Raw genomic sequence first — 12,622 nt, forward strand, 5'->3', positions numbered from 1 at the left:
TTAGAGGAGTTTAATAAAATAAATGTTGATTGAACTACTTTTAGAACTAGAGGTGAACAATCAAAATATTGGTTAATGGTTTAAAAAACACAATTTAACAAGATATGAAACTTCTTAAATTATCTGACTGATCATGATATTGTTAAATGATGTTAAACATTGAAGGTGACATAATGGTCAACAAGTCAAACAGGACAAAACAGTCGAAGGGTTTATCTACCACACTTAACCAGTGGTTGCAAAACCTTTCAGGATGTGATGTGTCAGTTAGTTTTCTCTGCTCTCTCTACTGCAAGCTCACAGACATGCCTGTGGTGAGTATTATACTTGCCTTTTATATTGAAGTATTTTTCAGACTAAGCTTATTACTTTCAAATATAATGCCATATTGTACAATCTGACTTAAATTTCCTTAATATTCATCATAAACAAATAAATATACTTCCAAAATTTGATCAGTGTACTAGAGTTGTCCATGTTTGGATGTTAATGCTTCTACTCAAATGGTTTTAGATTGTTTCTGAAAAGAAACTGTTAACATTGTGACTTGAAAATCATTTGTAAAAGTTGCAGCAATATCCTATAAGGCCATTTCATTGTCAGCAGTTATACAGACATGATATATAATGCAATGTTCTTCATTGTTTCCAATGTATCTTCTTTGCCATGCAGATCTATTGATCTTTGAATAAGAATTCCATCGGTTAGGAGTTTCACCAAATCATTGAGAAATACCTGTTTTAAGTCTCCTAAATTTTAAGATCATAGAAAGTCTCAGTGAATTAAAAGGTATCAGATGTAAAACTGTTCGCAAGTAAGGAAAGAAAAAGTAGAGAAATACAGCCAGTCGGTCTGACATCATTTATTAGAAAAATTAGGGACACAATAGTAATTGTATTTGAAAACCTTAATATGATTAGGCAGAGTCAACATAGTATTTTGAATGAAAATTTCATTTAACAAATTTAATAAAGACTTAAAAGCATAATTAGCAAGTTAGATAGAGAGTTGAATAAATATTTGATATTTGGAATTTTAAAAGGAAACCTAAAATACATTGAAAACAAATTATTAGGAGGACATGATAAGACTGCGAAGGAATATAGAGGTAGATTAAGCAAGTAAATGTTTAAAAAGAACTTGGAATAAGGGAAAATGTATGGTTAATTACTTTGATGGGATATATAGTATAACAATATTTTGTAAATAGTGAAAAACCAGCAAGATTAAAGCAAAGAAAGATTTCTGCAAGATGTCACACGAAGTGTAACATGCAAGTACATCAAGCAATAGGAAGGCAAACATTAATTTGGCATTTGTTGCAAGGAGATTGAATTATAGGAGAGAGAATTCATTCAGTGAATGCTCGGGGGTTCAGCAGGACCATATCTGTATATCATAAGACACAAGAGCAAAATTAGGCCATTTGGCCGATCGAGTCAGCTCCACAATTCAATCATGGCTGACTTATTATCCCTCTCAAACCTATTCTCCTACCTTCTCCCCATAACCTTTGACACCCTTACTAATCATGTACCCATCAACCTTTGCTTTAAATATATCCATTGATTGGACCTCCACAGCCATCTGTGGCAATGAACTCCACAGATTCGCTGACCTCTGGCTAAAGAAATGCCTCCTCATCATGTGCAGCTTTGGACTGAATGCTCAAGAAAGTATATAGTTAGTTGGAGGTTCTGCAGGACAGACCTCCAAGATTGAATCCTGACGAGGAGGACGTCACATGTAGAGGGAGAGAATAGGATGGGTACATACTTGCTAAAATTTAGTAGAAGAATTGATCTCATGAAACTTAGGATTTCATAAATACTATACTGGTAGGCTGATTCCTTGGGTGAGACTTATGAAGTATGGAGTCATAGACTCAGAAAAAGATGTTTGCAAATACAGTAATTTGGAATTCTCTACCTTGGAATGTTGTACATATTTATTTGTTGAATGTATTTAAGAATCAAAACGTTAGAAATTTGAACAGATTAAATTGAGGGATATAGGGTCAAACAGGAAAGTGCACCTTTAGTTGTAATGTTACATTAGTTCCAGCACTGGAAGTGCCTTACGCTCCTGATTATCCCACTAGAGCAGCTGTCTCCAATTTTTACATCCTCCCCCCACCTAGCCCTATCTGTATTTTTATTCATTTTTGTTCTTTATCCTTTTGTCTACTTCCATCTATTGTAGTCTTGCCTCTCTCTCCCAACTCCGGTTCAACTTCCCTCCCTGAGCTACTACTACTTGCCTATAATCAACAATTCCTTTCCTCCTAGATGCTGCTCCGCCTGTTGAGTTTCTCCAATAGATTATTTGTTACTGCAGATTCCAAAATTTAAGTTTCCATTAGCCATAATGTTACTGAGTGACAGAGAAGACTTAAGGGTCAACTGTTATGACTTACAGAGTGTAATTCTGTGTGAAAATTTCTTCAGTTTCAAATAAGTTTATTTTAATTCATATCTTACAGAATGATCCGATCAGAAAGAGTTCATCTGCCATTGAAGAAAGAACCAGCGTCATGGTATCCAGTCTTGCATTACCCATGTGCACCTTATTTTTCCTTTCGTCCTATCCAGACATAATATGGGGAGAAACACTCAAGCCAGCAGCAGCCTCACCAATTATCCATAATAAGCCATTCGTTGTGGTCTGGAACACACCTTCTGCACAATGTAAAACTAAGTTTAACATTGAGTTGGATCTGAGTGTTTTTGATATTGTTGAAAATGAACATGAGAGCTTTGTGGGGAAAAATATTACTATATTCTATAAGTTAAAATTGGGTCGTTACCCATTCTACACTAAGGACTTGATTCCAGTGAACGATGGCCTTGTCCAGATTGCCAGTCTGACTGAACACCTCAAGAAGGCTGCAGAAGACATTAATAATTTACTAGATGTGGACTTTCATGGTCTTGCTGTGATAGATTGGGAAGAATGGTGACCACTCTGGGACCGTAACTGGGGATTTATGGATATCTACAGGAAAAAATCTGAAGAATTGGTTAGAAGAAAATTCCCTTATTTACCTGAAAGGAAGGTTGTCCAGTTAGCCATAGAAGAATTTGAAAATGCTGCAAAAAAATTTATGAGTGAAACACTAAAACTAGGACAGAAACTGAGACCAAAGGGATTCTGGGGCTTCTATAAATTCCCAGAATGCTACAATTACTTTAAAGAGGATGCACCAACCAACTACACAGGTCACTGCAATCCAAAAGATGTTCTAAGAAATAGCCAGCTATCGTGGCTCTGGAAAGTATCACGAATCCTGTATCCCAGCATCTACATCAAAGAGGATATGAAGTCCACAATTAATACTCAAAAATTTGTTCACTATCAAATTAAGGAGGCCCTCCGTGTTGCTGCCCTTAATCAAGTCAGTGAATCCCTGCCTGTTTTGGCATATGCCAGATTTGTGTATATACATTCACTTGACTTCCTTACTGAGGTAAGCAAGAAAGTAGTAAGTAAGATGAAATGTCTTTCAGTAGATCATCTTGCCCAAAGTGAAAGGGCATTCAAGTAAAATGATTCAGCTACCGTAGACTGAGTGATGAAGTCCCAGTTTTGTTCTCAGTAATTTGAATATTTGAGCAGTCCTCTAATGTGGATAGGTTACATACATAAGAAATAAAGAGAAAGATTATGCCAATCTGTCCCTTGAGCCAGCTTTGCCAGCATGATCAGACGGATCGTGCTGATCCAATCTTGGCATTAACATTGTTTTCTCCCTCTCTACCCATGCTCGGGAGCAGGCAAAGATTGGGAGAAAAGGTGGGAAGAAGCAAAATTCCTCCTTGGTTACACTACACTGCATGAAAATATCTAGGACTGGCTTGTTTCAATTTATATGCAGCCTTGAACTCTGGGATTTCTTGTCAGAAAATTTAAGAGACTTGACCCAAATGCAGAGCAACTGAGATGATTTAGTTGTGAGCAATAACTTTAATAATAAACTGCAAATTAACAAGCCATGAGGGGCCATAAAACAAGAGAATACATACTTAACTCGACAGAGCCACTAGATAACTGAAGGCTAGCTGGTTCATTTGCATGTGTTGACATGATTTCCTTCAAGCAAACGAACTCTGCTGGGTCAGTTGCTGGTTCACCCATCCCGTCAGGATATGCAGAAGGAGGTTTGACAGAAAAGCAGAACAGTGGAGATAATTTATCAGTAAATGGTATTTTACTAATAAACTGCAAAATAACAATCTACAAAGGGCCACAACAAAATGTAAATGAAGGCAAGGTACAACTGGCTGAGGCTAGCTGGTTCAAATGAGTGAACAAGGACTGTGGATGAGAGCTGAGTTGGAAACAAGTGGCAGGTGATTCCTGTTAGCTGGATGGAGACTGAGAGGTACCTGCCTGTGGAAGTCTGAAATTCCCTCCCTTATTTTGTATCTATTTATTTGATAACTCATTGAGATATATTATTTTGTTCAAAGTTCTACATGAGAGCAAGGTTTTGCTTTAGGATGATTATCCAGGATGGCCATCCTGGAGCACAACGGTTAGCATGATGCTATTACAGCTTGGGGTGTTGGAAGTCGGATTTCAATTCCAAAGCCGTCTGTAAGGAGTTTGTTTTCCTTGCTAAAGTGTAGGTTTCTTCTGGCACATTGCACCCCAGTGATGATAATAAAAAAGTAAGCCTACTCATGCAAAAAGTATTCACCAAAAATCGATTTGTAGAAAAAAAATCTATAACAGGAATTCAAGTAGCTTAGAGCTAGAAATGGGTTTTACTGAGAATAAATCTAAGACTTAGCAATTATTTTTAGCGATTTTATTATTTCATGAACATCTTTTGGCGAATGTTATCTTCTTTCACATTAATCTGTTTTCAGTTAAAAAAAAAACGTTCAATGAGTCAAACTAGGGAAGAAGGACTTTTGTTCTACAGTCGTTCCATAACTGTTCAATACACGTTTGATACTTGCTTGACCCTGAGGCGCCAGGCGTCTGCACCAGCGGTGCGTTGTAGGTTTTTGCCAGTCAGTTTACAATTGACACTCATGCGCTATGTTTGTCCTTTGTGAACATTTGCAATTTTGTTCTTTTTCGAAAATTAAGCCTTGTTTTTACATTCAGTTACCCATCACAGTGCAAAAGAAAATGAGCAAAAGAAAAGCAGAAAGTGATAGTAAGCGTGAATTCAATGAACAGTGGGAAAATGAGACAGGAAAACCGTTGTGCATTGTTTGTGAAAATACTTTCTCATGTAATAGAAGACGTGATCTTAATAGACACTATAAAACACAACATCAGACTGAAATAGAAGGAAAACTGAAGCTAGTGCTTGGGTCTGAGTTACGGAAAGAATGTGATTAAGAAAAAGGAAAAAAATCAAAAGACAAAATATATTTGTTAAAAGTCTCATTAAGTAATTTTTATCTTGTTTTTATATTAAATCAATATATCATGTAAAAATGCTAAATATGTCTATATTAACATATTTTTACAAGAACTGAACAGGAGTACAAGAGTTGTATGGTGCATCTGAACGTGTGTGTGAAAAAATTGATGCATGGAATGTAAAAGGGTGGCCACCCCTGAACTAGGGGCTACTGGGCAGCGCAGCTCAAAGGGCCGATTCCACACTGTATCTCAACAAATAATAAATAAATAACTTGCTTCAGCTCTAATTCTGTGAATTCTCACATGGCCAATGAAGCCAATGCGGAACCTGCAGTCTTTACCACAGGTTAGGCAGAAGCTGTTTGATGAGTGGGCAACTTGGGAGGTGATGCACTTCCTAAACATTTTACACAAGGCTTCTATGCACTCCTCACCAACGAACACAAGTCTTAACCTTTCTTTCAAATACTCCTTCTCCATTTTCATTCTTCACTAGCCAGGGATTCCAACAGTAGATAGAGATGGTTCTCAGAACAGATTAAAAACTACACCTAAATGTTAAGGTTAAAGGACAAATAGGTACTCTGTACAGAGCAATTGGCCCAGTGAAGTAGCAATTTTGAATTCTAATGCAGTGGAGTAGATTTTCCTTTGGAGATACACTGAGGAATATTTCTGAACCGCTCCTCCACAATATGATCCTTTCTACCACAGCTTGTCCAGGAGTCATGGGAAGCATACAGTTCAGCTCCTGTAAATGAGCAGGCATTTTGAAATCTTTCCACTTTTCCATTAACAGAAGCCAAGATATCAATGCCCTCCGAAAGGATGGGTTGTAGGTGCATCAGTAGTTTAGTAAGTTGACAGTCCAGGAAGCCTATTGAGTCTGGCTGAGAGAATATTCTTGTGGACCACTTACTGTATTACTATTAGCCTAAAATAAACTAAGTGAGGCATCCTGTGTGAAAGCTGTGTGTGGAGGCAACCAGAAGCTCACAAACTTTTCATCACCTTTAACATGTGGTTCAAGATCTCTAGAGAGCTTCTCCATTTCATTGGCTTTCTTATGGTGCTGTTTTTCTGTAGAGAACTAGACATAAGTTTAAGGTAAGAAAGAGGAGTTTTAAAAGGAATCTGAGGAAGAATATTCTTCACACAGAAGCATAATGCTGAAAGCAGGTATACTCACAATATCTAAAGGAACACTTGAATTGGGAGGAGTTTAGATGAATAACTGATGGTCATGGGTGTGATGAGCTGTAGGACCTTTTTCTGTGCTGTATGACTTCATAACTATGAGGAAGATTGATCCAAACAATATATTGTATATAATTAGCATCTTCTTTTTCCTTCCAGGCAGACTTGATACACACCATTGGGGAGAGTGCTGCCATGGGAACTTGTGGAGTGGTTCTATGGGGGGACATGGCCAACTCACGCACCAGGGTGAGTATTTCATTCTCATAGCAGTAAATAATTTCAGGCAAGTAGTGCAGCAGTTTTGATACATTGGAATATAAGAAAAATGGAATATTTTATACTTTCAATTACTTCATGATGTTTTGTGATCGTGAACATGTTTAATAGGAATACATCTCAATAGAAGCAAGTACGTTGGACCAGGTTAATGAAGGCTTAGTCTAAATCAAAGTGGCAGGGTCTAGTGATACTGGATCTCCAGTAATGAGATCAATAAATAAATTGCCCAGGTGTACCGTGCACTGTACAAATCCAACCTGGCCAAGTAACACCTCATGAGGCTCCTTTGTATCATGAGCAAAGTTATTGAGGAGGTGGTCAGGCAGCACTTGTTTAGCAACAACCTGCTCACAGAAGGATAGTTTGGGTTCCACCAAAGACAATCAGCTCCTGATTTCATTACAGCCTTTGTCTAAAAGTGGACAAAACAGCTGAACTCCAGAGGTGAAGTATGAGTGACTGCCATTGACATTAAGGCTGAATTTGATTAAGTATGCAATCCAACTGAACTGGAGTCAGTGGGCATTGGGGGGAAAATCTCCACAGGTTGGAATCAAACCTAGTGCAAAGGAAGGTGGCTATGGTGGTTGGAGATCCATAATTTCAGCCACAAGACATCTCCCCAGGAATTCCTCAGGGTAGTGACCCAAGTACAACCATCTTCAGCTGCTTTATCAGTGATCTTCCTTTAATGATACGGTCGGACATAAAGATGTTTGCTGATGACTGCACAAATGCTTAGTACCATTTCTGACTCTTCGGATAATGAAGCAACCGGGACAGGCCTGGGCTGATAGATGGCAAGTTACATTCACACTACATAATAAAATGCTACAAGAGAAATCCAGATATCAACTTCATTCAATGCACGACCTTCACTAAATCTCCCACTATCGAATGGGGTTACCAATGGCCAGAAACTGAACTGCAGTAGCCATACACAGAGTGCCACAGTAGGGTAGCAGTTAGCACAATGCTATTACAGCTCAGGGCATCAGAGTTAAGAGTTTAATCTTGGTGTCCTCTGTAAGGAGACTCTGTACATCCTCCCCGTGGAATTCATGGGTTTTCTCCAGGTGCTCCGGTTTTCTCCAGCAGCCCAAAGACCTACTGGGTAGGTTAGTTGGTCACTGTAAGTTGTCCTATGATAGGTAGGGTTGTAGGGTTTGCTGAGTGGCATGTCTTGAAGGGCTGGAAGGGCCTAATTCCACTCTGTATTTCTAAATAAATAAATATACAAAGTGGCTACAAGAGCCGGTCAGAGGCTTGGAATTCAGTGTGAGCGACTTGCTTCCTATCTCCTCAAAGTCTGCCACGATCTACAAGGCTCAAGTCAGGATGAGAGCAGCTTCAATAACACTTAAGAAGCTCAATATCATAGAGGACAAAGCAATCTTCTTAGTAGGCACAATCATTCACACTCTACCATGAAGCACTCCACCACTCACTCCAGTTTGTACCATCTACAGGTTCCCCTGTAGCAACTCGCTAAGACTCCTCATACCTTCCAGACCAACCACCTCTACTGGCTAGAAGGGCAATGGAAGCAAATGCATGGGAACACCACTACATGTTGTTGCCCTCTGATGGTTAATCCAAGGCTCTTTCAGAAGTCAGGAAAGAAGTCCAAAACTTGTTGCTTCAAGATTGTTTTATTAAGCATTTGCATTTACAAAGGAAAGTTGAACAGAGTGACAGAGGATAAACTAAGCAAAGTGGTGAGAAAGAAACTAAGATGGTGCCTAGCAAAGAACAGCTTTTTTTAAACCACAGAGATAAGGAAATTCCATTCAAATTTAATGGTAAGAATTAACCAATTAGAAAGCTATTATTCAAGTTAACCAGTGATAAAGCTCTTATTCAAACAATGCAGTTTAAAGAAGCTTCCAGAGCTTTCCAGAATTATACTTTGTATAACCACTAGAGACATATTAAACTTACAGATACATATAAAAACTACGTAAAATACAAGCAGATAATTAATTGTAAAACTGTTAAGAAAATAACAATAACAAACAGTCTAATCTAAGAATTAAATAGTCAGATCCAACACCTCTAAACCACACACAATCCTGACTTGGAAATATATCACTGTTTTCTCACTGTCACTGAGTCAAAATCATTCTGGGTTCAGCCAGAGTTCAAGGACTGCAGAGATTCAAGAAGGTAGACCACCACCACCTACTCAGGGGCAATTAGGTAAGGACAATTAAAGGCAACATCCACTGATTGAATAAGAAGAAAAGCAGACAAAGGCCCATGGACTAAGAATGGTAACTAACAGACTGAGAACAGAAATGAAGAGGAATTATTTAGCCAGAGGGTAGTGAATCTCTGGAATTCATTGTCACAATGGCTATGAAGACCAAATCATTGAGTATATTTCAAGTGGAAGTTGATAAATTCTTGATTACGGGGAGAAGGCAGGAGAATGGGGTTCAGAGAGACAACAAATCAGCCATGATGGAATGGCAGAGAGGACTTGATGGAATTAATGGTCTAATTCTGCACCTATCTATTTTGGTCTAACACTCTTGCTGTGAGCTATATTCTATATTCCACAATGAACCACAACAGAACTTATTAGCATTTTTCTTCCTTCACTATGTGTCAAATCCAGGTCAAGTTATCCACTAGGATCTCTTCATGGATTAAAGAGCCTACATGCAACTCTAGAAATCCTTTAGAATGTCTGTAGCTTTAAAATTTGTGGGTTTTTTTCCTGTAAAGTTGAGTGTTAAATCAGTGGTTAAATGTTTTAATGCAGGCTTTTATTTTGTTTTGTGCTTTTCTATCAGGAGAGATGTGAAGCACTGAAAGATTACATTGATCAGGAGCTTGGAAGATATGTTCTCAATACAACTATAGCTGCTATGTTTTGCAGCAAAGTTATGTGCAGTGGCCATGGACGATGCGTGCGGCAAGACCCTGAATCCCAAAGCTATCTCCATCTCAGTCCCAGAAGCTTTGAGATTATCTCTGTTCTTACATCCTCTGGCTCTGCATTAACAGCCCGTGGAGCCTTGTGTTTGGAAGATGTGCAAAGCATGAAAGAGCAGTTCAAATGCCACTGCTATAAGGGATGGATGGGAGCTCATTGCCAAGAAACATCATTAATATAGTGAGAAATCAGTAGTTGTTTATCCTCCCCATTTTTTAATTCTTGGAAATGTTAATTCATATTTAATATAATCATGTGCCTTACATTTTTATCTGTGTCAATATGTACTAAGTTGTTCAAGGTCAGTGATCGGACTTAATGGAAACACCTCAGCACCAACTGTAATTTGTAAACAATTATTGTAATATTAATGCAAAATTGCATCAGTGAAACCACATGCCTGCTGAGTGAGCAGATCTCTTTGATCACACTTTCATGGAACGCAATATATGATCTTTCTACAAGGCTTGTTCCTTAATGATTGGTATTAAAAATGGTTCACAATGCAATTTTGTTATTATCTGGAGGAAAGAGTAAGTACTGTAATCACAAAACAAAATCAGCATGAAACTTGACGGATGAATATCGTAGACACTTCAGAATAGCTGTGTTTCTTTCAAGTTAGCACTTGTAATGGCAGATGAGTACCTCGCCATTGACTCAATGTTGTCTAGATTTCAGCAGTTGCTAATAAGGTTGGAAGTTACAAAGGCCTTTTTGATGCAAACTGATTTACTTTGCTTCCCTTCCAAGTCTACCTGCCATACTATATCCATTCTGGTATTTCAGTTTGTTGGATATGAACTCTAAAAATGATTGTGCATTCTGGGTCTGTATCTCAGAACTCCACAAGGGGCTGGTTTTCCAATGCCCATTTCTTCCTCTCTCAAACAAAATGTGCCTCCCCCAAAAAAAAACCCTACAAGTTTCAGGAACGTAAAATTCTGATTTACTGCAGGAGGCCTTTCAGCGCAGTTTATTCAAAAAAGTTGTCTATTTCTCTGATTTCATGTTTCAGCTCTTGGTAGATGTACCTAAGATTCTTACACAAATACTTTTAAAATTTGCTAAAGGTTCCTCTTAACCTACCTCTCGGGGAAAGAGTGTATAAGAGCCGTTGAGTGCAATGAAAATGTCTTCAGTTCTCCTCTAATCCTTCCAGTTTGTACAGCTAATAATTATTAACTGAAAATTGGTCCTTAACATGTGCAGTATAGATCTCTCACAAAAGAAAATGCTTCAACTGAATCTGTTTCCCATATTACTTAAAACAATCTCAACCTTTCATCTTAACTACATTTTACAAGCCCATTAAATGCTTGTAAATCTGCCCTGTACACATACTAGTACTTGAATATCCATAAACATAGACTTAGGAGCAGAGTTATTTGGCCCATTGAGTCTGCTCCACCATTCCATTATGGCCAATTTACTATACCTGTCAATCCCATTCTTCTGCTTTCTCCTCGTAGCCTTTTGACACCGTGACCAACCAAAAACCTATCAACCTCTGCTTTAAATATGTTCAATGACCTTGCCTCCACAGCCACAAGTGGCAATGAATCCCATAGATTCACTATCCCTGGCTAAAGAAATTCCTCCTCATCTCTATTCTAAAGGGATGTCCTTCTATTCTGAGGCTATACCCTCTGGTTCTAGACTCTGCCACTATAGCAGATAGCAATGAGGTTAGAACTATATATTGTACTCTACCTATTCCCTAAATTGGTTTTATACAATTTTACTGCAGTCTCTTTGCTCTCATGTGTTTTGACTTGATCATTAAAAGTAATTATTCTGTATCTTTTCTTGAATACTTTATCTGCCTATGTTTTTAACTCAGAGAACAATAGATCTCTGGTAGCACCTAGAATAAGGAATTGTTGCATCTTTTTTTCCTTTCTTATGGCATCACAGTCATATAGAAGTGTATGTTTACTTATTTCTCATTAACTAATTATCCTGAACTAAGAGGAATTGCAGAACAGAGCTCCTTGGTTATCATGGAATATCATTCTCTAAATGTAGGGTTTAGATCAAACTTGTTGAGAGCTGTAGTAGGAAATTACAAAATACAGTGAATTCCAGTTATTTGGGCCATTGGTCTTTTGGGGCAACCTTTTATTTGGGATATCTCTTAAAAAAAACCCAAAAACTAATTGAGGAAATAGCCAGGATTCCCTTAATTTATTTGGAACACTATTTGCTTAATTGGGGCAGGAGAATGGTGCCAAACAGTTTCTAACCAGCGTGAGACGTATGTAACTGTATGACTGTTAGGTATTACTTCATGCTTAATCTCTGACATGCACATTAGGAACATTAACAAAGATATTAACATTAACTTGGCAAAGATAGCAAATAGAGGCACTTACAGTATAGGAACAGTGCAGATCATCTTATTGCTCGATGTAAAAAGAATATTGTTACGTATTCAGGCAACAATAAATATATGTGAGTTAGGCAAGGGTTTTTATAACAAATAACACGTTTATTAAACACTGAAAACAAACCCCCCAAAAGTAAACAAACACTAACGTAACCGGAAAACAGCTCTTAAAGCGATGCAGCTCAAACAGTTCTTAAAGTGATGTTGCAAAAAACAGTTGTTTAAAGCGATATTGCTTAAAGTTCAAAATGCTCAGTCCATTTAAAAGGAGAGACATTTTAAGGCCATTTAAATCCTCTTCCACGTCGTTTTCCTTCAATCCCCGGCGTCGAACTCTTCCCACGAATAATTTTATGAAATGTAACGGTTTAAAGGCACTGACCTTTCCTTCCACACTGTCCTCAATCTCCTGCTATCCCAGCAGAGATTAA

The 12,622-nt window shown here is 38.0% G+C and overlaps 1 pseudogene; it reads left to right on the forward strand.

Moving 5' to 3' along the window:
• The first annotated feature begins 212 nt into the window (after positions 1 to 212).
• Positions 213 to 11,604, forward strand: LOC140742077 (hyaluronidase-1-like; annotated as a pseudogene).
• The last annotated feature ends 1,018 nt before the right edge of the window (positions 11,605 to 12,622 follow it).

This window comes from Hemitrygon akajei, chromosome 19 (genome assembly GCF_048418815.1).
Source record: "Hemitrygon akajei chromosome 19, sHemAka1.3, whole genome shotgun sequence".
In the NCBI taxonomy this organism is placed as follows: Eukaryota; Metazoa; Chordata; class Chondrichthyes; order Myliobatiformes; family Dasyatidae; genus Hemitrygon; species Hemitrygon akajei.